Source organism: Heliangelus exortis, chromosome 10 (genome assembly GCF_036169615.1).
Source record: "Heliangelus exortis chromosome 10, bHelExo1.hap1, whole genome shotgun sequence".
In the NCBI taxonomy this organism is placed as follows: domain Eukaryota; kingdom Metazoa; phylum Chordata; class Aves; order Apodiformes; family Trochilidae; genus Heliangelus; species Heliangelus exortis.
The window spans coordinates 17,438,598-17,466,497 of NC_092431.1; the positions used below are offsets into that span (position 1 = coordinate 17,438,598).

The 27,900-nt window shown below is 39.1% G+C and overlaps 1 protein-coding gene and 1 long non-coding RNA gene across 3 annotated transcripts in view; one reads left to right on the forward strand and one right to left on the reverse strand.

The window, feature by feature from the left end:
- IL15 (interleukin 15) overlaps positions 1 to 3,605 on the reverse strand; it is a 30,381-nt gene extending 26,776 nt beyond the window's left edge. The window contains exon 1 of the mRNA XM_071753803.1: positions 3,561 to 3,605. The gene's annotated coding sequence lies outside the window, so the exon portion shown is untranslated. The remainder of the gene's footprint in view (positions 1 to 3,560) is intronic.
- The window catches only part of LOC139800563 (uncharacterized), a 46,067-nt gene continuing 18,643 nt past the window's right edge, over positions 477 to 27,900 (forward strand). Inside the window, exons 1-4 of one of the 2 annotated variants that reach the window (XR_011727792.1) lie at positions 477 to 1,172; positions 6,511 to 6,654; positions 10,593 to 10,712; positions 13,702 to 13,827. This is a non-coding gene — a long non-coding RNA (uncharacterized lncRNA). Of the gene's footprint in view, positions 1,173 to 6,510; positions 6,655 to 10,592; positions 11,077 to 13,701; positions 13,828 to 27,900 lie in introns of those variants that run through there. The other variant, XR_011727791.1, reaches the window with a different exon arrangement.

Sequence of the window (27,900 nt, forward strand, 5' to 3'; positions counted from 1 at the left end):
AAATGAACTAATTCATGTTCAAGAAGCAGTTACATTATATTTGAGAAGTGCCATACATGGAGGGGAAAAAAAAGTTAAATTAATTATTCTGGATTTACAACATGGTGCAGGAATGTGCAGCAAATCAGATGTATATAACTTAAGCCCTAAGGAAAAAAATTACTAAACATTACTGAGCTTCCTGGCAGGGAATGCAACCAGGCAATGGTGATGTGGGAGCCATTTTTGGCCAGCAGTTTAGAACATGGTGGTTCCTCCACTCAGAAGTAAATGGCAGCCAGTAAATTTGTTTCTCTTGTATTTTTGTTTACAAAAAGGTACCCTAAAATGTTTGATAAATTCTAGTCATGGGTGGGCTGGCTTAGCACCTTTGGTATAAGATTTTTTTAACAGTCACAGGGTCAACCTTCCTAGTCTACAGGTGTTTTTTTTAAATCAGGATTTTAAAAACAGTTCCTCAGTGGGGAAAAAAAAAAAAAAAAATCAGCCGTTTTTGATAAAGAATTTTCAGGCATTGGCACAGGGGTTAACTGGTAAACTGTTACATTGTAATTTATAGGAACTATAAAGGCAATAATGACTGAGTGATCACCATATGCTGCCACTAAAGACACCTTATCTGTTACAGTGTGAAATGCTGTAAAATGGTTTGTCATGAAGCACAGATCTTGCTACCTGCTAATAATAACCTATTGGCAAGGACAACAGCTTAATTACAGAATGTACCTCCTGATAGCTTCCAAATATTCTGCTGCTCTTCACTGATTTCTTAGCTAAAGAAGAATCAGCCTCCTTATTTTACACTAGTAGATTAATTTACTATTGAAAGACAGAAAGGTTAAGTGCTGAGATGCCTGAATTCTTTATGCTGTCATCATGGTGTAAAAATCTCCACCTGATGAATGGTGGAGAACAGGCCCCAGATTGGCTGAAGGATGTGGCAGAAATCCTAGGCTGGACCTCACAGAGATGTGCAGGCATCTCAAAGGCAGCACTCAGCTCTGGCCAAGTGCTTACACTGACCCAGTACAGACAGCTTGGCTGAAATTATCTTTTTTTCTTATAATCTTTCCTTCAGGTTCAGTCTGAGCATGGGATCCTGGCACCCATTGAGGGAAGAGCATTTTGCCCATCAAGAGCAGAAGAGCCTTCAGTGTGCAGGAATCTTTGAGGTAGGCACCAGCAGCTAAGGTGCTGTGTTTGGGACATAAGCAGTGGGAAGGTTAAGTTGATGTAGGATTAATGGTATGGAATCAGAATTCTTTTTGTCTGTGAAATAATAATCTCTGTGTGTCTAGGTCCTACATTGTCCTATCCCTTTGAAATCCTCCTCAAAAAGCAGTTTTGAGTGTATGTTGCCATGATGACCTATTAATAGTGCCTTCTACAAGAACTTGATCATTGCAGAGACAAAAGTAACAGCTTGTTTGCAAATATATCAGCATTAATTCCTGGTTTGAACTCTTGTCCTATCAAAGCATGTGAAATGGGAATCAGAAATCCAGGCTGAGAGGAGTGTTTCTGAATTTGGCAACTACTTGTGAAATAAGAAGGTGTTACTTCATATGCATTTTATTGAGTAAAAAGTACCCAATAATACATTTTCCCCCTTTGGTTCTGAGCAACTGCTGTTTTAATACTTTTGAAAATTAGAAATATTTTAGCATGCATACAGAACCAATGACTTGTTTGAGATAATCTTGCTTTATCTAACACAGTATAGTTTGGTGTAGAATTGGTAATGTATTATATTCATGAGAACTGTCAGTGCATTATAGTCATGTAGTTTAGATATCTTTAAAGTCAGCATCTTCCATTATAAGTGCAGAAAAATTCTCATGAAAAACATGAATGCAAGGGTATTTACTTTCCTGGGTTTTAGTGCCTGTTGCTGGTGCAGTGATGAAATATAGGATATAGCAACCAGAATGTCATGTAAGAAACAAGAGGAATAAAACCCACACTTCTGTGCAAAGTAACATTTGGTCCAATGACTGAGCTTGGGCTGCTGCATTTTGCTGATCCCTGGAAGCAATAACAGTGTGTGCTCAGCTGCAGAACAATGCTCTGCTTTAAACCACAAAGCACATTATTTTGACAGAACACTGTGCCTCCCAGGGAGCTGTTCCAGACTGGCCTTCTCCCTGGTGTGCTGGCTGCAGCAAGCTGAACTTGCTGAGCACAGAGTGGGGAAAAGTGGCTGACAGAACCCTACAAGTGACATTGGAAGGTTTGTGTCACACGAATTACTGACTGTGGCCTGGCAGAAGCTTCTCTTCTTGCCAAGCCAGGAGTCTGTGAGCTGAAGTCAGAGGGACTTCTCACTCTTGAGAAAAAAATCCAGCATTACTACCCAGACGACCCAAATACTCCACATCAATCTGTATCTCTGTCCCCTGTGGTCCCTCTCTGTTCCCACTGAAGCATCTGACCATAATGTTCTTTTTTCCCAGAGAATTCAAACAATCCTAAAGACAGCCTGGTGTAATGTTACACTTAAAGAGCTGGCAAAGCTGGCCCCTACTGTTTAAGTTTGCAGAGCTAAAATGGTTGCAACAGGCTATAAAGTCATACCACACAGTCTCAGGGTTTAGAACAGTCCAGTAGGCTCCCCCAAAATATTAATTTCATACCCCTATTGATCTAGAAAGATTATTTGTTTTTATTAAATTGATCTATAATTAAGTATCCTCAAGGATAAAATAACCAAGTGATACATTTCAATTTATCTAGAACACGTCATATAATTTCTATTTGTAAATAAAAATGAAAACATTCATAATAGGCAAAGAAAGTGCTGTGCTATTGACTATTTTGGAAGTATAACAAAACATATTGTGGTGATTCTAATAAGGAATTTGTTCTGTACTATCAGACTCTCTGAAAAGTAAGCAGCACAAATATATCTGTTGCATATAAAAGGAACCACAACACAGTGACTGTGCCCAGTAAAGAGAATTTTGTATTACTGATTTACAGAGGTCATTTTGCAGGTCTGAGCAATACAATCCCTCACAAATTTCTGCCACACACATCCTTGCCCTCCTGCCTTTTGGGTTCATCAGGTGGAAACACATTTGCTTACTTGGGTTTACTCTTACTGGGTTTACAGCTTATCTCTGTGGCACTGTTTCCAGAAAGACTTCACTTGACTGCACATTTTCAGCTTCCTGCCTGCATTTAATGTTCTTCCAAGTGCATACATTAAGATGGTAAATAACTTTTCTCTCAGCTTTTCGTTTGTGTCCTTACTGTGTTAACTAGGCTCACGGCAGGACTTGGTTTTCTTCTCATTCTTGCTTTGTGAATTATTATAAAACAATGACAAATTTTCCCTGGCTAGCACCAAGTCTCTGCTTGCTGATGTCCTCACACAGCGGAAACAGAGGCACGGGTGCCACCTAAAAGGTTAAATACACTCCTTAAAACTATGTCTTTTACACTTACAACAGATCTTACAGTTTTAAAAAGCACTAAATAACTGGGGGGGTTCCCTCATGGCTTTAACACAAGAAAGGGAAAAAGAAGAAAAGCAAGAGGATGTTAAAAGTTATACTCACAAGTCTCAGTGCAGCTGTGCTGCGAGTCGGCACAGAAGCGACTCATAAAGTTTGTGCCAGGGGCCAAGGCCCCACCCCCTCCACCTCCTGTTTTACTTTCAGTTGTTAGACGATGGTGTAGGGCTTCTGTTGTACCAAATACAGTGTGGAAATCCTTCTCTCTACCAATAGCAGATAGCAGGGATTTCCCACTGGGAAATATCCCATTGCCAAGCAACTTTAAGATTTGGGGGTGGGGCACGGGGGGAAACTAAGGTGAGGAAAGACCCATGATGTGATTTAGAAGTCAGGCAAGTGACTGACAGGGACGTGACAGGGAGCTGCTTGCTTTCCCAGGCAGCAACATTTATGCATGCTACTTCTTATCCTTCCAGAAACGGAAGGAAGGGCACAGTTTGTGTCCTTGTCTCTTCCCGTTTTTGAATTAAGCCTCCCAACCAGAGCTCTGAGTTCCTTAAGGTAAGGAAAGACCCATGCCTGCAGTTTAGAAGTCAGGCAAGTGGCTAACAAACATGACAGGGAGCTGCTTGCTTTCCCAGGCAGCAACATTTATGCATGCTACTTCTTATCCTTCCAGAAATGGTAGGAAGGGCACAGTTTGTGTCCCTGTCTCTTCTTGTTTTCGAATTAAGCCTCCCAACCAGAGCTCCGAGTTCCTTCCCTTGGAAGCAGAGACTGGATCTTCATGCTGGATGGAACCCCTCTGCAGCCTGATCAACGTTTCACTGGGGCAGCCACCAAAGGAGGGAAAGCAAAGTTGCTTCTCAGGGCACACCAGGAGAGAAGAACACAGCCATGGAAAAGGATTGGCAGGACAGAAAGGAATTGTACTGGAAGGGGCAGTGTCTGAAATTGCACTGGAAGGGGCAGTGTCTGACTTGCTGTGGGGCAGGGAGCTGTCAGAGGTGCAGGTGGCACCAGGAGGGGATCATCAGAGAGGAGCTGAAAAAATACTCAGCAACTTGCATTGAACTCAAAAGTTGTGGGTTTTAGCTGTTAAGATGAGAGTGGTTTTAGTGCCTATGATAATCACAGGGCATGGCAGCTGTAATCCTGAAGTCCTGCCTCGCCACCTCATGATAAAATGTGTTCTGCCCTGAGCTAAACTTTAATGTCCTCCCTGTTCTCAGCTGGCAGCTGTTAGAAACATGGGCAGAATCTGAAGGACAAAATGAAAGTAGAGACTTTGATGGAACTCTTTCTGTGACAGAGCACAAAAAGTGAAAAGGAGGCCTGGGTACTGAAGGAAAAAACACCAGCCTAGGTAAATATTTAAACCAGAGGAACATACTCGTTGATTAATAGCTCTGTGGGAAGGGCACTTTGAAGAAAAAAGTGGCCATAAATGCTTCACTTTACTCTGTCTCCTTCAAAGAATGACAGTAAATAATGTAAAGTATACACATGAGTGTATGTATTTAAACTTGGGATTTCAGAGTCTCTCATTTTAGTCACTGCTGAAAACTGAAGAATATAATTGTTTTCCATTTGTCTTTTCTTTTTGATGTGGTACCTTTGCTATTCTATAATTTGTCACTATTTTCTCAACTAGGAGAAATTTGCAAGCAAATAGTCAAATGCAAGCACATAAAGCTTTAGGTATTCATGAATTATATTATGTGGGAAAAGAGGAAGAATCATTTAATTTTTTTTTCAAAAATTTCTGTTGAACGCTGTAAAATATAAACACTGTACATGGGGAGGATTTTTTTTTTCTTAAACTACCACTCTGGATTTGTTCTTAAGAATTATGTTTTTTCACCATTTCTGAGGTTAAAATATATAACTTTCTAGTTTATTGTAAAAACTGTTCTAAACATAACAATAGCTGTATATAATAATGATGTGTCTCTATGTGTGGCCATACCACCTGCCCTCCATCTACATTTAAGTTTCATTCACTTCCTTAATTACACAAAAATGTGCTTCCTAACTACACAGGGGACATTTATAGTTACCTAAAGACTACTGGCTGCATCAAGGGGTATATTTACAGCATAAACAACTCTCATGCTCTCTTAAGATCAAAAGAGTCTCTTCTTATTTATGCAAGTTTCATTTGTAGTGGACACAGGCTGTTTGGTGAGATATTGGCAATTACTCTCATTAATGAGCTACTAAATGGTAATTCAGTATTAGAGGTGTAGTGACAAAGAACTTGAGTAACTTACAGCATGCAAACAGTAAAGTGAAAACAGATGCCTGAATGTAAGCTTGAAAATAAAACAGGACAAATAAAAAAATTCAGACATGACCATCCTGATTTGAAGCATCATTGCCAAAATGCTTTGTGTGGCTGCACGACAGCAAACAAGATGCTTGTTTATTGAAATAAATGGATTCTCATGGAATGAATCCCTTTGGAACTGATGGTAGTAGTGTCACTGAACACCAGGTATTGCTACAGGAGCAAGAGTGAAGTGGGAGGGAGGAAGGTTTTCTGGGGCAATGTGGTATGGGGTAGATAAACAGAAATGCTGGATATTCCATAATCTGTGAAAAAATGACAGGTCTTGTAGAGCCAAATCCCTTCAGGATGGCCCTCAACCAGCCCAGCTCCGAACCAACTTTTTTTGCTACTTTTCTGAATGCTTAAGAATGGAACTGCAGTACCCTCTTCCCACTTACTGTGTCAGTATGAATTCTTTTGAATAAACAGTCTCACAATGCAGGTCCTCTCTGACACAGGAACTCATAATACATTCTGCTCTGATATGCATAATGATTTTTTAAAAATAAAATTCCAAAATTTTTAGAAAGCCTGGACCTAAATCCACGGGCAGATGCACAGTGTTTGCAATTTGAATAGTGGTTGTTCCTCAGTACCTTTTGATTAGAGTGTTCCTGCTGTGTTGGGATTTTTGCTGCAGGGCTGAACTACTACACCCTCAAACATCAACCTCATGAATTTCTGCTTAGGCAAATGAAAACTTTTGTTTTCCTCTTCTAGGTGACAGAGTGGATATAAAGAGCAGGGATAACCTTTGCAGTGGGCTCTCCCCACTCCAGGTGTGGCAGCCAGAGGAGCTACCTCGGGGTGAAGAGTCTTCTGCCATGCAATGGCTTTCACCAGAACTGCACACCAAGAGCTGGGGTAAGAGTTGCCAGCAGCAGAGGGAATTACTCTGGAGCTGGAGAGGACAGAGGGGAATTTGTATGATGAGTGACTCCTGTAAATCTGTCATGGCTTTATGCTGGAAAGGGGCATTTATAATCCTCAACAAATCATCTGCATAACTGAATTAGAGAACTGTCCTACACCAGTGCCATGAGAACACCTGAACCAATCTTCAAGTCTGAAATAATTCTGTGGCAGAGTTATTGCTGCAATAGAACATGTAATATACTCAACATTTTACTAGAGGGGAATGTGTGCCTGTTGAAAAATCTAGGCAACTGCTGCTTCGTGGCTGATATAAGATGATAAATCTTTATTTTTTTCCTGCTAAATTATAATGTGTCCTAAATTATACACTCTTCAGATTGGTTATTTAAAAATTCTGGCGTCTGAAAAAAGTTATTTGATTTCTAGACATATCTGGAGAGGCATTAATATTCTAAATTCCAGAAGCATGTGCACACTATTTCTGGCATGTTCTAATTTATCAACTATTGCCACTGAGCATGGCCTATTCCTATTTAAAGAGGTAATGTTGCCAAGCCAAACCATAGCAATAGCTACATTAAAAAAAAAAAAAAAGGATTTAAAGCTCAAAATGGGTAGGTATAAATTTCTTAATCTGTGGAAAAAGATGTCACAGAGACAGGAGTGGCTGTTAGCTGGATTCATGTAAGGAAACTACGACCTTAAGTGTTTTATTTAGTATCCTATGAACAAGCACTACCATGTTTAGACAAAATATTTCCAGTATTGCAGTCTAAATTTTTTCCAGGTTGAAGAACTGCTTGTTAAGTTGCATGATACATATAACAAATCCTACACAAAATAAATATGGGGGAAAAACAACCAAAGAAAACCCCAAAACCAAACAAACAAAAAACCCAAACCAAAACAAAAACAAAGGGAAAAAAAATAAACCAAAAAACCAAAACCAGGCTAAGATCCCAAAAGGCATGTCTTTAATGTAGCAGCTCTCTTGAGGTAGATTTGTGTTATTTCTCTCTGTATTAATTGTATTAAGCAACACTGAGTGGAGTGGCCAGACCACAAAACTCTTTTTCTTACACAAGTAGAAATCAGTCACTAGAAAATTATTTTTAAAAAATAGAGAAAACAAGATGTAAAGCTACCACACTGACAGAATGTATTCTAAACACTTGGCATCTAAGAAAGTCTGCTTAATATTGTATTTAGCCAAAAAAGAAGGGGGGAGAAGAAAATTTTTAAAGAAGGTGCTTTCTCCAGGTAGTTTAAGTTAAAGTTAGAAGCTGTACAAGATTCAAGGTTGTCTTCAGTTCAGTAACATCCTTTTCAGGTTCCAGGGTACAAAAGGAGACTTTTCATATCTTATAAAATTTATGTGGAATATTAAATTCCCATATCTTTCCACATATTTTGTTGACTCCTTTACATGAAAAACTCAATGTGATTTCTGTATGGAATCTTAATATGTGTCATACTGTGTATCAAAAGAATGAATGCACTGGGAGTTATCAAAATTTTGACTAGTTGATGAAAAGCTAGTGTTTTGAAATTTACTACCAATAATTGGTCATTTGTCATTTCTTTCCTGGGATTTTTTGATGGCTTATTGTCCTCAGACCAGCAGTTTTTCCCATCTGTTATTTCTTTCATTTCCCCAGAGCACCTCGTGTGCTGTTCAGGAGCAGCAGCTTCCTCTGGTGTGTGTTGCTTTCTCCCGCCTCTTGTGGCACATGGAAGTGTTCAGTCTGCAGAAAAAGAGATTTCCCACTTTAACTCCCACTGCTCAGTTGGAATTTTTCTATCCCTTTCCTCCTGACTGTCTGGCCTAAGAAAATCATCCCATGGCCTGCAGCAACAGGAATATACAGGACGTTTCCAGTCCTCTCCATTGCCCTGATTATTTCTTTGTGTGTACTTTGTGTACCCTGAAAACAGCAGCAGATAAGAAGTTTATGACCAGGGTTACCAGTATCAGGTCCACTGAACTCCATTTGTCTAGTGAGCAGGTCAGATGCCTGCTCTGGATCAAGGTCCAAACAGGGTTTGGCTGGCAGAGACTGCTGAGGGTGACCTTGCAGTGCTCAGCCCCATGGCCAGCCCAGGTTTATCCACCAGGGAATGAGAAGGTCCCTGCTTCCCAGGGATTTAAGGCACACCTGGTGACTTTGAGCAGTGGGATTCAGTGTTTCAGCAAGCCTGGCTACTCCTGATCTATGGCTTGCAGTGCTTCTTCCAGGGAATTCTCAATGAGCTCCCAGTTGCTCAAAATAGAGAAAGACCAAGGACTGACTTCTGGGCCACGTCCTTTTTACAGAGTGTAGAGCAGCAGCAGCAGCAGCTCTTTACATTGCCCCTGCAATAAATTGTGTCAAAATTAGGAAAACTGACACTAAGCCAAGAACTGTCAGGATGGTTGGATAAAATTTCCCATGTGTGAAAATAAAAAATGAAAGGCTCTCAATGGATTGTGGTACCCTCTGCAGAGTTGAAAATCTTTGAGAAAAAGAAGCAACTTTTTGTAAAATGCATCGATGAAGAGGGGAGGCACAAACCACCCATTGTTGCTAACTTTTCCTATCTTTGTGTGTCTCTAGAAGCTTCTTGTACTGCACTTTGTCAAATTTAACTGAACAGTAGCATACAGAAATATCTGAAATAAAATTAAAATAATATGTGCTAAATTTTAATACAGATAAAAATGTTTTTTCACTTTGACAAAGTTGAGACTTTTCTTCTATGAAAGGGAATTAAAGAAACTGTAGTGGGTATCACAATTAGGAATGCAAGTACTCCCTGTTAGATTTTGTGTATGTATTTAGTGAACAAATCAAGCTTGAACTCAGGAAAATGCATTGCCTCAGAAATATTTTAGTTTTTGAGAGTGCAACTGTATGTAGCAATATTAGTCCATGAATCCCATGTAACAAAGGTACTGAGCAGTGAACTTGCAGGACATGGACAAGTTGTCAGTGTACACTACAGAAGAACTGTGAATTTGATGTCACTTGATGTCACTTGTGAACTTGATGTCACTTGAGAAAGGCTGATAAAATCTCTCCAATCCAAAAGGAGTAAGGGATGGAAATGTGTTTAAAATATCTGTTCTCTCTGACTTATTGAAAATATGGGTATTTTGATTTTGTTTTTGTGACATAGAAAGTATGCCTTGGATTATTGTTATTGTTCAGAATCTCATGGTACTGTTTGTGACTTGTTACCTGCCTTTCAGCCTCTGGCTGAGCAGGCTTTGTTCCTATCTTATGTAGGCTCCTTGATTCCCTTTTTTCCTCCTTGGCTTCCCTCTGCCAGTACATGGCTAAGGGTTGGACTTGATGATCCCTGAGGTCCCTTCCAGCCCAGCCAGTTCTATGGCTGATTGTGACTGCCTGTCTTCTCCAGGAGATGTGCCCTGGCTGGTTATCCCCAGGCCATTTCCAAGCCTCTGACTACTCAGGTTTTACACTCTGTGTTGATGTGTTGCAGTCAGAACCACTTCTCAATTTTTTCAAGTTGATTTTGCAGTATGTTTTCCCCTTCCCAGCTGTTTCGTGTTTAGTACTTTCCAAGATTCTGTCAGCAGAGCTTTCATCTGATGGCTGCATCACAACTGAAAGTGCTGCAATAATCCTGGGTGACCTACCTGTATTCCTTTCTTTTAATTACAGCACTCCTGAGTCCACCTTTCCAACAGGTTGTGCCCCCTCATGCTGGCAGATTCCATCCTTGCTTACATTGATTTCACATGACAGGATGTCAAAAATCTTGCTGAAGTCAAGGTGACACGACAGCTTCTGCTGCTTCTCTGTAATTTGGACTTGTTATCCTGTCACAAAAGGAAGAATAATTTGTCAGAATTTCTCCATAACAAAATTTGTGGGCTGCTTCTGCCTCTAATTTCCATTCTCTCTGAGAATTCCTTTTGGTAGGATAACAGGAGGCTACAGCCAGACTGGACTCTTTCTGCACCCATCTTAAGGACTGCCACGCCGTGCTTGCTTTGTACCAGCTTGGACCCTTGCACATCAAAGTTAATGAAAAGGAAGGAGGTAAGGAGCCCACACACAGTCCAACCAAAGGTCCATCAGCACAAAATGCAGCCTGCTTGCTGTGCACTGGCCAGAAGCACATGGGGGGGGAGCATGAAGAGCAGAAGGAGGAGACCCAGTGATGCCCTTGTGTCCTCCAGAGCTCTCTGACAGCTTGTTCTTTGCAGGCAGCAAGAAACTCTGCAAGCTGTCACACAGCCTTTCACAATAGATCATAAACAAGAGTCCTCTTTTGGTCTTAGTTGGCCCTAATTGTTTTCTACACTTTTCCTGCTAAGGAGAATTTACTTTGTTTTGGTTTGGTGCTTTTTTTTATTTGTTTGTGAATTGTGTTTTGGTTTTTTGTTGGTTTGTTTTGCATTTTGTTTTGGTTTGGTTTGTCTGTTTGGTTGGGTTTTTTGATTTTGTTTTTGTGACATGATCTATTCTCTGTCATAAACAGAGCTAAACTTTTAATTTTTCCCACTGAAGCTCCAAGTGGTTTTCAGCTGAGGTGTCTGGATAAATGAAATGTTCTCTATTAGTTTTTAAATATTAATGTATCTTAAGATAATGGTAACACCTCCTTTTGCATCATGGGTATAAATGTCATATATCCCTGTACAATACCTCCAGAGGGGTGGGAAGTCCAACTGAATGCCCAGTTTGGTCCCAAGTCAGTGTGTATTTGGTGATAAGGTCTCTCCTCAGCCTCCTTTTCTACAGACTAAACAATCCCAGTTCCTTCTTTTGCTCTTCATAACACTTTTTTTCCCAAACCTTTCACCAGCTTCATTGCCCCTCTTTGGGGTGCAGTCTCACCACTGCTGAGTAGGGGCAGGATCACTGCCCAGTCCTGCTGGCCACACTACTCCTGATACAAGCCAGGATGCTGCTGGCCACCTTGGCCACCTGAGCACACTGCTGGCTCATCTTCAGCACACTGCAGGACCCTGCATTTTAGTTAAGCTTTCAACACGTGCCAGTCTGCTTTTATTCTTCCAGCAATTAAGCTCTCTTATATGGCTTGTACCTTTATAATAACTCTTAACTTTTCAAACCATAATTTCGGTGTTTACACTAGAAAGTATCCCACAAAATACTTGAAAAGAACCAGGAAAAAAAAACTTATTCTTTCCTTTGTTGCAATCTTTCACTGCTAACATTTTTTTTCCCAGAAAACTGTTGATCTTTAGAGATTAAGGCACATCCAAAATATACAAGGTAAGGAAATATGAGCTGGCATGATTTTTTCCTGCTGCATAGTCATTGTTTACCAGTAAAGAGAGTTTTAAGTTTCACTTGCAGGGACACTACATTTCTATCTGAAAAAAAAATAGTTAAAAAAAAAAAAATATATATATATAAAAAATATATGCATATGTGACTTCCTTCTTCTCTGATGCTACAGTTGCTCAAAGTGTTATAACAAATAAACACTAGGATGAGAGTTAAAATATATGGAGTAGATACAGCATCATGCAGATACATGAAACAGACACAGCAAAGAGTCAGCTTTCAAAGATATTTTTTCATTTGGGAAAAAGTTCATTTTTGCATTCCTGTCCTTGTAGAGAGGTGAACATACCTGTGAAGTGTGAATGTCAAGATTAGAGATGATGATTCTGTGGGTGAAACTGTTAGCATTGACTCCTTGAGGAGGATTTATGGAAGATCTTCACATCAGGCAATCAGAAAGGAGAGAAGAAAGTGCTGACTTTAAAGAAAAGACAACTCCATACTGTAGGTTAGCAATGGGAGTTGGCAGATATGCAGATGATATCTTTGAAGCTTTAAAAAGATTTGTGTTACAAAAGCCCAAACCGACTTAATTGGTTTTCTAGAACCTTTGACTCTCAATGTGGAACTGTGAAATAATAGACTATCCTAATAAAATATATGAGCATTTCTGCAAAAACAAAAAGAGGTGAAAAGGACATGTTGTAAGGAAATGGAAACATGTTATTTTAGAGTTGAAGAAAGGGTAAATAGATGTTGAGATGAGTTCAGTGATTTAATGTTTCAGGATAGTTTACTAGTGTTTTTAGACAAGCTCAAGTTCAGTAAAAGTATTTTAGCTTCCCTTAGCCAGATAGCCCAGTGAACAGATAAAATGGATTTTCTGATGGGACATTGGTTGGGATTTTTAGCAATATAAATAGCAGTTTATTTTTCCCAATCTTTTTTCTCACCCACCTCAGAAGATAAGGAGTTAAAGAAACTCCAGCTTCTTAACCTTTTGAGCTAAAAGTGAATTTACAATTGCTCCTGAATAACTGCTTCATAAATCAACTTCTTTCATGATTTGTGAACAAATATTGACTTTGTTAAGATTGCTTTTTTTTATTTATTTGGAATTAGTACTGCAAATTCAAATGTTAGCTTTGTTTCATGCAAATCTGGAAAGTACTACATGAAAGCCAGGGATTACTATTTCTTTACTTTGTCCTGTTCATAGCAAGTAGCACGTGAAACTATGTGGTGACAATTCTCCTCTTTAATTGCATGAGCTGACCTCTTCTTGACTTAATAAATTGTACAAGTTTTCTCTTGCACATCAGTATATGAAACCATTGTTGAATGAGGGATATTAAAGAATGCTAAACCAAAAAGTGCATAGTTGAAAAATTCACTTGTTTGCTGAGCTAACATCCAGAAACCGTGGATATTTTCTGCAGTCAGTGGAGATCTATTCTACAGAATTTAAGCTTTTTTTTTTTTTCAAGGTTTCACAGCCTAAAGGGTCTTTAGGGGAATTTTTCATAAATTAACTATATGTAACTGATGGGAAAGTAAGTATAACTTTTTTGAACAATAAGGAAGAGTTGTATGAATGATAGTTTTTAGCATAGATTTTTCAAGATAGTCAACAATATGAAGAGGATATAAAGGTTGATTTCCTTTCTACTGGTGGCTTCAGCAGACAGAACTTGCTGTTGTGTCTAACACATACTAGGGAAAAGCTTCATGTGTGGGGGTGGGAAATAAGCCCTTTTCCATCTCCCCTTAGCACTTCCTACCCTGCTTAAAATCTTGGGACTTTACACACAGAGGAGCAGTGGAAACAGAGGTATCAGGATGCAGGTGCCACCCCTTGAAGTGCTCATTTTCTTGGTGTCTTCAGCCTCAAGGCAAGGTAAGCAAAGGCAGCAGTGCTGGGTCCTCCTGTGATGTGAAAAGCAGGACCACTCAGTGCCTGTTGAATGTGTGATATGATGCTTACAACACCACGTAGCCATAAATTTGCTGAAAAGTGTCTTGTTTGCCAGAAAGATAGCTGGGCTGAGTGGCAGCTACTGCTGTAGCTAAAAACTAGTGTGTAGATGTGTTTCTGGACTCTTACAGACAACTAAATCAAACTGCAGCAGAACAGAAATAAGATGGATAAACCATGTTTTCTTTCTATCAATAGCATGTATCTTCAGTTCAAGAGGGACAGGGAAGTGCTTGAAAGAGTCCAGTGCAGAGCTACTGAGATGATTAAGGGAGTGGAACATCTCCCTTATGAGGAAAGGCTGAGGGAGCTGGGGCTCTTTAGTTTGGAGAAAAGGAGACTGAGGGGTGACCTCATCAATGTTTTCAAATATGTAAGGGGTGAGTGTCAGGGAGATGGAGTTAGGCTTTTCTCAGTGGTGACCAGTGATAGGACAAGGGGTAATGGGTGTAAATTGGAGCATAGGAGGTTCAAGTTGAATATCAGAAAAAATTTTTTTACTGTAAGGGTGACAGAGCCCTGGAACAGGCTGCCCAGGGGGGTTGTGGAGTCTCCTTCACTGGAGACATTCAAAACCCACCTGGACACGTTCCTAGGGGATGTACTCTAGGGGGCCCTGCTCTGGCAGGGGGGGTTGGACTAGATGATCTTTCGAGGTCCCTTCCAACCCCTAGGATTCTATGATTCTATGATTCTATGATTACATTGCTATTTTGAGGTAAAGATGAGACTTATTTTTTTATGGTCTCTTGCAACAACTGATGGTTTTTCCCCTGCTGGTTTTGAGTAGCAGCAAGACTCAATCAAACCACGTAGCTGTTTAGATTGTGAGTTCTGCTCTTGCTGCAAATTTTAGAAAGATTCCTTTGGGCCATACTTCACACAAGCATGAATGTGCATTTCATAATGGACATGATGCAACAACTTTGAAGTAAGAGTTTCTCTAGACAGAGGTATTTAGGAAACTAAGGCAAAGCAATTAGTGTGATATGCATAAATGAAGAGCTTGTTGCCTTTATTTGGGTAAAAAAGATACTTTAAGTCAGATCACTTCAGTAGCAACTTCAAGTAATGGCATAGGCCTATCCCTTCCAAGAGATAGCAGGTAAGAAATATATATGCCAGCCAAAGATTTTAATCTTTTGATAGGATGTCATTTTGGGAGCTACTGAAATAATCTAATTCTTATCTTGCAAGGTGCAGTCTCTCTCAGGGTTCAATATGTTCATTTTTTTGACATTTTAAGAGTTTCATTCTGTCCACATAACTGAATATGGCTCTGAGCTTACTGCCTCCACCAAATACTCTGAGGCAAAGATTATATGAAGACATTTTTATTTGAAGGATGTTGAGGTTTTCAATCTTGGCAAAAGAGTAGCTGCTGGAAGATTTTCTTTGGGTTACATTGGTTACTCTGAAGATAAGAATCTTGCATGTGAAAGAATTACAATTTTTGAGTCAAGGGATATGAGAAAAACCCTGGGTTTATTTAAACCATCTTTTTCTACAAATTGCCACTGTCTTTGTTTCTCTTGCTGTATTCCAGATGGTTTTGTGTTTTCTTGTTTTCCATTCTATATATTTGGGTTGAATATATGTTTTGGTAATGTGTTCAATATCCTTCAGTTTGGTTTGGATGGACCAATGTACATTTATCTAGAAATGTTTACTTTCACAGTCAGAGGATAATGTGTCATTTTTCATCTGTATATTTAATAGGTTTTTATGACACTGTTTTATATATTAGCTTTGAAGTTTGAATCTTTAGATCTCAAATCATTTTTCTTGATGAAAGTTTAGCCTTTCTGACCTGTAAAAATGCTCATAAACTGGAGTCCTTTGCAAGGGTTTCTAAGAAATTCTGTCTTGAACAATTCCAGGAAAGTTATTATTTTCTTCCGTTTTGTAATCACACCTTTATTCTTGGAGCATATTTTCTCAGCTAGTCATTACTAGCTAGCAATATCTTTCCTTAAGGTTCTGATCTTAATTTTCTAATTGGTGCTTCATTTTCCCCCTCCCAGATTACTTATAAAATCCTGCTAAGTTATCTTTGCAACCCAAATCCAGCAATTTTGGTTGTTCTGTGGAGTACTTTACACTTTTACTTTTGTTTGCTCCCTTGCAGCCTCTGGGAAAACATTAACTTGAATATGCTGAGCCCCTTGGGATTGTACTTGCCTTTTCTGAGACACAGGTCTTTTATTCAGTCCTTCACATCAACAAGTTTAACAGGAGATGAACTTGTTTTGCTAAGAATTTGTTGTAAAATGAATATAAAAATAACAATCTTGCAGAAACCAACCAGAGACAAAAATCTGTCACACGTCTACTTAATTGGTGTCTTATTAACCAATTCTCTTTGCTTTGGAAAAGTCTATAAAATCAAAATGATACTTTTCAGAGCCTCTGTTACTGACTATATCAGAATATAACTGAATAATGTTACTAACAATTAGACTCAGAACAAGCAAGATTTCTTGTTACATGCCTAAGCCCAAACTTGCAAATATGGTCTTCATTCTCAAAAAATGGCAACACATTTTTCAGCACCAGAATGAGACACAAAGCATGCTCAGTGAGAAGAGTATATGATATCTGATACTTGTTGAACTGTAGTATCTTCCAGTAAGATCTTCTCAAGCCAGCAAGAATTCCAGGTTCCTTACAGTCACTGTTGAACACATCCAAGCTTCTCCAGACCATGAAATCTTAAACCACCATTAGGCTATTCCATAATTTATTCATTTTATCACCTTCTATTTTGCTCGTTATGGTCTCCTCATTGAGAACTCTCATCCTTCTTGCCTTGTCCTTGAAGTTTCACTTCAAGCTCTGAAATGATGACAAACTGCCCCACAAAGGACACTCCTGGACCTGAGCCAGCCCTGTTCCATCTGCCATTGAGCACGGGTTCCTGGGAGAAGTAGCCAGCCCAAATACTCCTTCTAAAAGTTGAAATAATTTGCTTTTATGCATAAAACTGCATTAGTCTAATTTAGCAGAACCCTTTTTGTTCAACTTTGTGGAGTATTTGTTTAATGGTGAATCCCAAGGCTGGCTTGTTTTTAGGCACAGGGCAAAGGCTGCACAGGTCATGGTCCTTCCCCCAAGTTTGATCATTGCCTTATCAAGCAATGTGACTTTGGGAAGCACTATGAATGGCAGAATTTCTCAAAGCACACATTTTATAGCTAACCTGTGATAGTTATCACTTAATTGGAAAGAGAAGGATGGTGAGAAGGCAAAGGGTTTGATAATTACTGTTATGTGGCTTGAGCATTGTATCATCATTGGACAAAGTGCTGTCTAATTTGTTTGTACAGTTTTACCTTTGTAATATCTTTAGTGGTGTGATTTCCCTAACTAGTTTTCCATGTATGTTTGCAGATTTCTTTGTTAATAACAGTCCTAATATGATATTCATTAGCCTGTTAATTACATTGTCATTTAGAAACCCTTACTTCCAATTAGCTTGAATGACATCGGAGTCATTTTTCAGTGCTGCCATTTTTGTGCAACACTTTCCCATTTAAACTGCCTGCTGTTCTATCTCAATTAAATTTAATGACAGTAGTGGTAGTTTATAGGGGACTTTTTAACCTCATTAAATATCACACCATTTATACCAGTCTGAAATAGGCACTGAAAATTTTTCCAGGAGTTCAGTTACTTCGAAAAGGAGCAAACATCACTTGCTTCAGATTATTTTAATTAAGGCAAAATCCCCATGAAAGGTCAGACTTCCTACCTGTGCAAGTATGTAGAAACATCAGGGTTTTTTCCAAGTACACTGAAGACAGTGAAAAAGCAGCAGTACAAAGAAGAAGGCCAATTTTTAATTTTTTTTATAGCAGGAGAAAAGAGTGAAAAAGCTGTCAGTGTCATTAGTAACTCAATGATGACTCCATAATGCCAGTCAGACATGACCTCAGGTAGGGAAAAGTTGCAGTATTTTTGGACTTGGGAAAGCTCAACAGGAGTTGAATAATACTTAGCATTATGCAGCATTCTTGAAGTTGCAGAGTGAGACTAGAATCATGGTTCTCATTAAAAATAATTATCTTTTTAGCCCAGAGAGATTTAAAGCCCTTTGGAGAATGTCTCTGTGAGATTATAGAAAATCATGGAAAAGTAAGATTGAAGGAGATGCTAGAGGTCACCCAGTCCATCCTCTTCCTCAAGCAGGCAGTCTAAACTAATGTTATTTCTGGGGAACCATTTGTTAGACCCTACAGTCCTACTTTTGTAGGGATTTCACAGCTTTTCTGGTGGGCTCCAGATAGGTTCACATCGCTGTGATCAAGATTGCTCCAACACTGACCCTGTGAATTTTAAGCTGATTTCAAACACCTTTATCCTAGACTTTTTATTTGACTGTAGGGAAGTAATAAGCTTGACTGCACTCTGGAAAATTCTATGACACCTTGAAAGTGAAGGTAATTTAAGATAACTTCAGTTTTGCACACAAAAATACATACTTGTTTCCCTTTGACCTAAGTGCTTAATATCTGTGACCTATTATGATTGCTTCTGGGATAAAAAGTGATGTCAGGCTTTATCTGAACATACATGTACTAGATAAACCAATTTATTTCAAAGTCCTGTTTCTCTGGAACAATACACAACAACATCTCTAGCTTTCCTGATATGTCTTGCTGTAAACCTCTAAGCATTGCCACATTTTCTGGCTTCTTCTCAGCTTCACACATTTAAATAATTTCCTGCTTAGCTGAAAACCAATGGCTTAACCCTGTGTTTGCAGCTCATGTATCTCACTTGTAAGGGTTGAGTACCTTGCACCCGTCTTTTACATCTTACAGAAAGGACATTCCTGTGTGCATGAAATGAACTGGAAAGAGTTCTTTGTGCTACTCTGATTTCAGCTAAAGTAGGATTTCTCTTCAAGAAGAGAAAGTACTCCCACCAATAGTAGAAACAGCTTAGTGGAGGGAACAGTAATTTTGCACCGTGCATGGTTTGAAAGCAGGATTCTTCCTTCCTCTTTAGCTGAGTTTTCTTTTAAGTAACTTGCTGAAAAAGTCAGGAAAACATGTACGTGCTTACTTTTTGTTTTCTATATAACTAAAACTACAGAAATAATTCTTCTGTGCAAATATAGTATTTTGCACTGTGCAGGGCCCCTGATAGGCAGGAGATCTCTGTTCAGGCTTCCTTACCCTGCAGTACCAGCCCCTTGTCAGGGCCATGGTTCCTTCTAGCCCAAGCTACAGCATCATGCAGAGAAGGGAAATGTTGTTAGAGTAGCAGGTTACACAGGAGGGGCCAGAGGCAGAGACCACCCTATGGCACCCAACAGGCTGTTTTGGGTGTATGTTCCTATAGATATCTCAGTGCACACTGTTACAGCTGCTCTTCCTACAGAGGACATACAGCAACTGAGGTAATTTGGATGAGCAGCACAAAAACAATGGTTAATGATTTAGCTATTGGGGTAATAGGAATAAGTGAAAATTGTACTGCCTGAAAGTAAAATAGAATGGGTGAATGATGAGGGGAGCATCTCAGAAGTTTGATGCCTTGGAATTATCATGCCATGCTTTTCATCTCTCTGAAAACAGGGAAAGGGAAAAAGGCTGAAAAGAGGAGTGGTGTCCTGGGCCCTGGTGTTACTGGATGTTTTACAAAGGGAACTGTCTATTGACTTTGATGTTAGGCAGACAAGGCTCAAGAGTACAGCTTTGTGGTGCAAATGCAGGTCCCTGCACTAAGGAATGTAGCTCATGTACCAGACACAGTTATTCTGTACCTCTCCCTAGGCTGATTTTATCTGGCTGGGGAGCCAGCACAGCTGCATCACCCCAGTTAGCTTGTAAAGGCCATCTGAAGCATCATTGCTCTGTATTCTTTGCCACAGGGAATTGTCCTGATCAGATCTGTCTACTAAAAATCACTTTGAGCATTCATCTGTGTCCTTATCCCTCTGCAGTGACTGTGCAGGGTTCTGAGAGGATGAAGATTAGGAGTCAAATTAGACCTAACTCAGTTCTCCAGAGTTAACAGTGTGAATGTTCTTTCTGTGCTTGCCTGTGCAGCTGCAGCAGGACTATGGTATTAAAAAATCAGATATATTACTCCCCTGCACTTCTAGCCCTACCCTTAAACAGTCTTTGCTATAACTTTTTTCCTTTTACTTGCTCTGTGTTTTCATTTCTGTAGCTTTTTCTCCCTAGATTCTTGGCTTACTAATGTTAATCTAATATTTATTTACAATATTAATTGAGGTTCTCTCTTTTCCTCACAGAAACACTAATCTGACTCCAGTGCCTCTTCCCAATAGGTCTTCCAAGTTACAGCACAGAGGTTTTTCTAGAATTCGGGTTTTATTTTTTCTTTAGAAAAGTTGTACCTGCAGTAGATTCCGTGAGTAACCATAGAACCATTAGGGTTGGAAAAGACCTTTAGGATCATCAAGCCCAACCATTCACCCAGCACTACCAAGCCCACCACTAAACCATGTCCCTCAGCACCACATCCACACACTTTTTAAATACCTCCAGGGATGGTGACTTCACCACTGCCCTGGACATCCTGTGCCAGTGAAAACACTTTCCTAATATCTACTCTAAACCTCCTCTGGCACAATTTGAGGCCCTTTCCACTTGTCTTATCACTTGTTACTGGAGAGAAGTGACCAGCCCTCACCTCCTGTCAGGTAGATGGAGAGTGCAAGAAGTTCTCCCCCCAGCCTCCTTTCCTCCAGGCTAAAGAGTCCATCAAATGAATATCCTAGCAAAGAAGCTCCACATCATGTCAGAGGGATGTGTGGTAAAAATATCCTAAATTATTACCTGTGCCTTGTACCTGTTTACCATCTCAGCTGGGATATGTGGATGGGCAAAGAAAGGGAACAATTTTAAGGCACAGGGGAAAGAATTAACTTCTGAATTCCCTCTCCAAGGCTCCAGAGGAACAGCTTTGTGTCTCATTTGTCAGTGTTCTCTTAGGTCCTGGTAGTATCTTGCAATGCTGAGTGCCTTCAAGAGGCAGATGACTTTGCAGAAGCCATTCTTGGGATGAGGGAGACAGGGATGTGCTTTTAGCCACATTGAAATGAAAAGTATCTCTGAAAGTTAAAGGCAGGAGCTAGGATGAGGTTTTAATAATAGAAACAATAAAAATAATCCTCAGTGCAGCTCAATATCAAATAAAAAGGACTTTTCAGGATTGTAAGTGACAGGTAGAAAGAAAGGTGGATTGGAGATGGGTAAAAACACAGACAGGAAAGAAACCCCTGCAGTATGATGTCAGTTTGATACATTCATATCTGTTAAGTTTGCCTGAATTCAATGGCAAGAAATGGAATAGTCTGAACCACACTAGTTTTCCAAACAAGTTTTATTGCTTCAGAGTTCAAAAAGAAAATGTGATGATGGATCTCTTGTGTGTCTGGTGACACTAACTCTGTCTTGTGTACTTTGCAAGATAGGTTGTTTTGTTTTGTTTTGTTTTTTCCAGCTTTATGAATCCTTTGGCATTTTTTACCCAGCTTTCAGAATAACTTGTCTGATAGATTTTTTTTTTTTTTTTTTTTTTTTTTTTTTTTTTGCTTTTATTTCCAAAAAGAAATGAGATGGCTCATGGAGCATAGCTTGACAGTGAACAGAGTTAAAATCATTGGCACAGTTTGCAACAGAAATTTGAACATTATGTATTTGGGGTTCAGTCCACAGAACACTGGAGTATTCTGCAGTCTAAGAGTCATGGAATGGAAGGAACCTTAAAGATCATCACCTTAAATTCCAAACCCCTGTCATGGACAGGGACACCTCTCAGCAGTTTGACTGTTCTAACCCAATCATTCTGGGTCTTTTCAGTGCAGAAATAGTAACTTAATTTTTTTTGTATTCAGCAGAGAAAACTGTCCAGTGACACTGATTTCAGCACCTTTATTACTGCTCTTACTGCTATTGTTCTTTGATGTGTTGTGAGAATTTTTTAAATGAGCTTTATTTCCTATTCCTCTCAGTTATCTGAGGTTGTTCACACTTCCTTCTGCTACTTTAAAAGTGTTGTAATGTTACATGCTATGAAGTCAGTCATAAGACATCTGGAGACAACTCTGGGCAATATGCAGCCAGCTGGCTGGAAAGATTTTAGGAAACATCTTGCTTGAAAAAGGAAACAAAAAGGACATGGAAAAAACCAGAATAAATGGACAAGCTTAATGGGAAGTATTTGAAAGCAATTCAAACATCTCTGTGTATTAAAAACAATATTAATGCTGAGATCATTCTCTGTGATTCCCAGCCCATAGCTTGATTCCAAATACCCTGCTTTAACACTAATCAAATGTAGGTATCTTGTCAATGATCTTGGGGCCCCTGAATTTAACAGGTCTTTTTTTCTTTTCCTTTTCCACTGTGTTCAATAACCTTGATGTGAATCCTATTTTCCGTGTTGTTTACCAGTCCCTGTTTCCTTGGACATCCTAAGAGAATTTTCTTCTTGTAGGATACTTACTGAGTGAAACCATAAGAAGTGTTTTACGGATTTTTTTGTGAGATAAATTAGTTTTTAAGTACTTCTAGATCCTTTTTTTTTTTTTTTTTTTTTTTTTGCAGGCACAGAAACTGTCTGTCACTGATAAGCTGCTTGTTGTCTCCTACTTATAACACTGTCCTGATTTTTTTTTTTTTTCCTCATAGTCATTCCAGCTGACTGGTTATAAATTTTTATGCAATGACACTCTGTGCTCACCTTCCAGACTGCTGGTTTGAGACAGGGTAATGATAGCACAGATTTCTCAGCAAGTTTTGACTTCCTTTCCTCCTGTCACCCAGATCTATCTTAGTAACGTCTCTGCCTTCTGGTATTTATATTCTTTACCAAGCATAAAACTGCTACAGTTGCATCTTAGTGCCCCAAATTGTTCTTTGCAATTCATCTCTGAGTCCCTGGATGGCATATTAAGAATGCAAATGTAATCTATTGCTTCTCCAGAGTAAGCTTCCTACAGGAAATGTTCTTTTTGTTTCCTCAAAAGCAGATGCTAATTTAATGGTTTTGAATTATAGCTGTCAAACACTCAGCAAAAGCTTGACAATCAAGATTTTTATTTTTTCTTATTTCTATGCAGTTCCAGCCTGCCTTAACCTGCACCCTGTATGCAGGGTGATTTTTCTACATGTTTTCCAGAAAAGTCAGAATCCTGACCCACTTAGCTCTTCTCTAAAAAGATCCCTGGAAGATTTTTTGCAATTTGTGCTGTTTAGCAGAAAATATTTAGTCAGTTGAAAATTTTTCCCTTCTATTTTCATCTTGGAAGAAGAAGATAAAAAAGCTATTGGTATGAAAATATATTTAACAGTTACAGATTTCTTAGAAATACTTTAAGAAACTGCTACAAAAACATAGATCTGCAGACATTGTTGATAGTCACCTTTAAAGGTGATATATTGATAACATATTTGCCCAGACTACAATGCCACTTTCCTGCAATCTGGAATGATTTTGTATATTTATTTTTATTAATTTGTTTGTTTTCTTTGATTAGATCAACAGTAAGTGTCCCTTTGATTGTCTGTTTATATAGACTGTAATTAGAAGTTCCATGGCTTTCTTGCTTAATTGACTAATAGCAATCATTTGATTTTATTGTATAACTGAGACCAATATCCTTACTGAAAAATTGCTTTTTCAGTTTGCATGGATAAATCTTAAATAGCCAATATTTACATGGGGATACTTTAGAACATGCCTTGTCTTAGAGTTTGCCCCTCTCTGTTTTAAACCCTTATCACAGAACCAAATAAGCAAGGTTTGCACAGAGGAGGAGTTATCTCCTCTTAGACCAGCCAGGACAGGCAAAAGGATGGGACCAGTTCCCAGGCACTCTCTGGTGTAGCAGAGATTTGAAAAAAAATGTCCTGAGCTGAACAGCTGTCTGAATTCCAGAGAACAGTGGGATAACACAAAGGAGAAAAAGCAAGAACATAGTGTAGGCTGCTTTGGCTGAAAGAATTCTCCTGTTGCTGTCTTTCTTGAATAGATTCTTGATCCTATCCACTGCCATTCCTTTCTCAGAGACAATGACAGCTAGCACTGGGAAAGAGGAATTACTGGACTAGAAATAAGATCAAAATATTGCTCTTACCATTGGATTTCCTTTGTCTGCCAAGAAAACTTTTATTGTCTCATCTTTGTTGCATTGAATATCTTTCTAGAAAACCTAGTGTGAGGCATGGCAGCTCTGATAACACACTAGAATGTTTGTGCTAATTATGTCCTAATCGTGGAATTTCATGATTGCTTTAAGCTGACCAAGGTCTGAAAAAGATGAGCAGTGTCTTGCAATCAAGTGACAAGATTTCTGGCAATAGGCTTTGGAATGATTAACATGACATGATAAAAATCTGGCTCTTTCCAGTCAGTCTCAGCCAATGGAACTGAAGTAATTTTTGGAAGTCTTTTCACTCCTTCACTATTTTACAGTTCATTCATATGTTAAAGAAATCTAAGTGATACTTACCCTTAGCTGGCATTCCCTTGGTAAAATTAGAGAAGATGCCTGTTAGAACTGCTGAGCTGGTGCAGCCTCTATAGTGCCACTGATCACAGAGCCTGAGTCTCAGAATTTAAATTTTCACAATAATCCAGCTGTCAGGGAGGGTACAGATGGAAATGTTTACTTAACTGATTTTCAGCCAATGTTGGGTGGTTTCGTGCATGTTTATTACTGCTTCTTTTATCCCACAGCTGTCTTGAGTGATTTTGCAGCATACCTGGCAAGTGTTCTGAGGCATTGGTGGCCTTGCCATTCTGTTCTGCTTACTCTGCAGAACTGAAAAAAATTACTTGACACAACTGTAGATCTGAGGGGGTCAGGCCATGTAAGTGTCACAAGCGATGCTGCTTTTTAAAAGCACTTGAAGGTAGTAGAGATGCAAGTGTTAGGATATAACAAGCAATTCTTTATCCAAGTGCAAGTGCTGAGCAAAAAGCCCACAAAGAAAGGGTGATCAGAGTAAAACATCTGAGATTAAATGTCTGTCCTTTCAAAGCAGGATTGAAATATATGTTGGATTTTTTTTTTTTTAATTGAAAAAGATGATCCTGATTTTCAGCTGCTAAAGATGTTCTCAGAGCAGGTATTATATCTCACACTGAATTTTTATACTTTACAAAGTCTTGAAGCAGGTGATGAGAACTTTTTGTTCGTTTTGCTTTTCCACTTCTGTGCCCTGGTTCCAGAGTTCTCTGTTTGTTTGTCTCTTTCTGACAATCAGTACTGGCAATAAAGTTGTGGTAGCATTTGTGAGAACAACCTAATAGTCTGTAGCTACCTCTCTAAAGTTTGACAGAGTTACAAAAATGGCACCAATAGTTTGGAACCTGAAAGAAACTTATAAATAAAGCTCAAAACCAAATGACATAACAGAAATATGGTGTTGGTGATCATGTCAGCTAAGTTTCTGGGCTTTAGATTCTAGGAGAGAGGCATATGGGCAGAGTTCTTTCACACCATAATGTTTTTTCTAGCATGGATTGTAGTTCTTTAAAATTGTTTATTAACTTTTCAGTTTAGGGTATGTATCAGAGATATGTATTTAGTGCCAGTTTACCCCTTTGCTTCATGGTTTCTCTGTAGTACTTAAATGACTTGTTCAAAGGTCCATCCATCCTTCAGAGCAGACTTCTTATTGAGCTGTTTTTAGATGGATGAAGTGAGCTTTATGAGTGTTTTTCTCAATGTGTATGAGAAAAATGGTGATGAGGTACCTTCCCAGACATTTTTTCTGTGCTTTTGATGTAAAATGGTGTTATGGATCAAGGTGGATTGTTTTGTACATTTCCTCTTCAGGGGCAGCATCTTTAATTTTCCTTGAGATTTCCAGTTGTTCAGAAGTTCCTTACACTGAATTATCACAGCCACAGTGCTGTGTTGTTTTAGTTGCCACAGCTGCCAGCAGAGTTTTCTGCATCCTTTGGAATTCAGTTAGCATGGGTTTTTAATTCACTAGAGTTATTAGCAGCTGTTTTCCTAGCAGTGGGTACTACCTCTCATGCTGGGCAACTGGAATATAAGGATGTCCCAAGATAGCAGGTACTCATAGAATTGGCTGGGTTGGAAGGGACCTCAGAGATCATCAAGTCCAACCCTTGATCCACTCCCGCTGCAGTTCCCAGCCCATGGCACTGAGTGCCACATCCAGGCTCTTTTGAAATATCTCCAGGGATGGAGAATCCACCCCTTCCCTGGGCAGCCCATTCCAATGTCTGATCACCCTCTCAGTAAAGAAATTCTTTCTAATGTCCAACCTAAACCTCCCCTGGCACAACTTGAGACCTCTTGTGCCCTCTTGTCTTGCTGAGAGTTGCCTGGGAAAAGAGCCCAACCTCCCCCCTGGCTCCAACCTCCTTTCAGGGAGTTGTAGAGAGTGATGAGGTCTCCCCTGAGCCTCCTCTTCTCCAGCCTCAACACCCCCAGCTCCCTCAGCCTCTCCTCATAGGATCTGTGCTGGATCCCTTCACCAGCCTTGTTGCCCTAATGGACAAATCTAATGGATTAAACTAATGCCTATTGTAGTCTGATCATCTTAAGCTAGAACTGAAATTAACTTGAAATTAAAGTCTCAGAAATTAACTTTACCTGCTATATCAACAGAGCTGTTATTTTCAACAGTACTAGCAATATCTTATCTTTTACTTCTGTTATTAGAACTATAACACAAAGTTTCATTCCTGCAAGATTGATCAAGGAGAGATCTTTCTACACTGAAGACAAAATCAGATTTATACTTCATAGCTACAACCAGATCCTTGGCTGCTCTTGTCAGTCCAGCTGATTTCAAAGCATCTACAGAACCAACCACCATCCTACAACACCCTCCAGGAGCCCAACAGTACAATAGCTTTGCACAATTCTCTTGGCACATAATTACACAGTTTAATATAAAATCTGTTGCTTTATGCTGTACAGAATGGGAGCTAAGTGTCCAGACTGCCTTGCAGATGGTATGAGGCTGCAATAAGTCATGATACTATGCCTCTGAAAAAAAAAGTAGTAACAAAAATGCTTGGCAATTGGTTACTAGTTAGATGCCTGTCATTCCACCAGACTGAGCAAATGCCTGGTTTTGTGGGCTTTTTTTCCCATTTTTCTTTTTTTTTCTTTCCTTTGAGGTTAATGGGTTTGGGGCAGATTACTTTTAGTAATGACAAAGCTTACTATCACAATATAAGAGATTTGCCTCTTACAAATCAAATGTACTAAGTGGTTTACTGCTCTTAAAACAAACCAACCAAAGAAAAACAAAAAAACCCAATCACTCCCTGGTGGTCTGAAACAGATGGAATTACTATTGGGATTTTTCCAGAACTGTGAGTTGATATCTCACAACTTTACTGTTGATTCACTCTGCCACAATATGAAGTTTGAGGAGTTATTAGGTAAAGTGTGTTAAGTAAAATGCTCTTTGCCTTACATTTTTTTTTTCAGGATGCAAATATGGAATATTTGGATTTCTTCTTTTTCAATTAGTGCAATGTACTTTATTTGCTTGCTTTCTGAGAAAAACCTAGAGAAGAATAATTCTGATATTATGGCAGAAAGTTTTTGTTTCTACAGGAAACTTACTGTGTTCTAAAGACCTTATAGTACCAATATTTTCATGTTTTGGAAAGACTATAGGAGTGACTGCTAATGCAAACTCAAAAAGAGTGGAAACAGTCAAAGAAGATTTTCTTGCAAGTTTTTTCTGCTTAGCAGAATAGCTCTTTCATTTTCATGGGCAGTCTACCATGTCCTTAACCAGATATACAACTGGGCAGTAATATAGGTGTCAAAATATAGGTGTGATTCCTTTCCCTAGAAGGAATGAAAGTGAATCAACATCAATGAAAAAAATAGAATGACATCAATGAAAAAAATCTTAGACAAAAAAGGAATATCATTCATTGATTTAAACCAACATAAGTTGTAGCTATGGAGCCCGATCAGTCTTAATCTTTTTACCCTCATTCTAGGTTAAA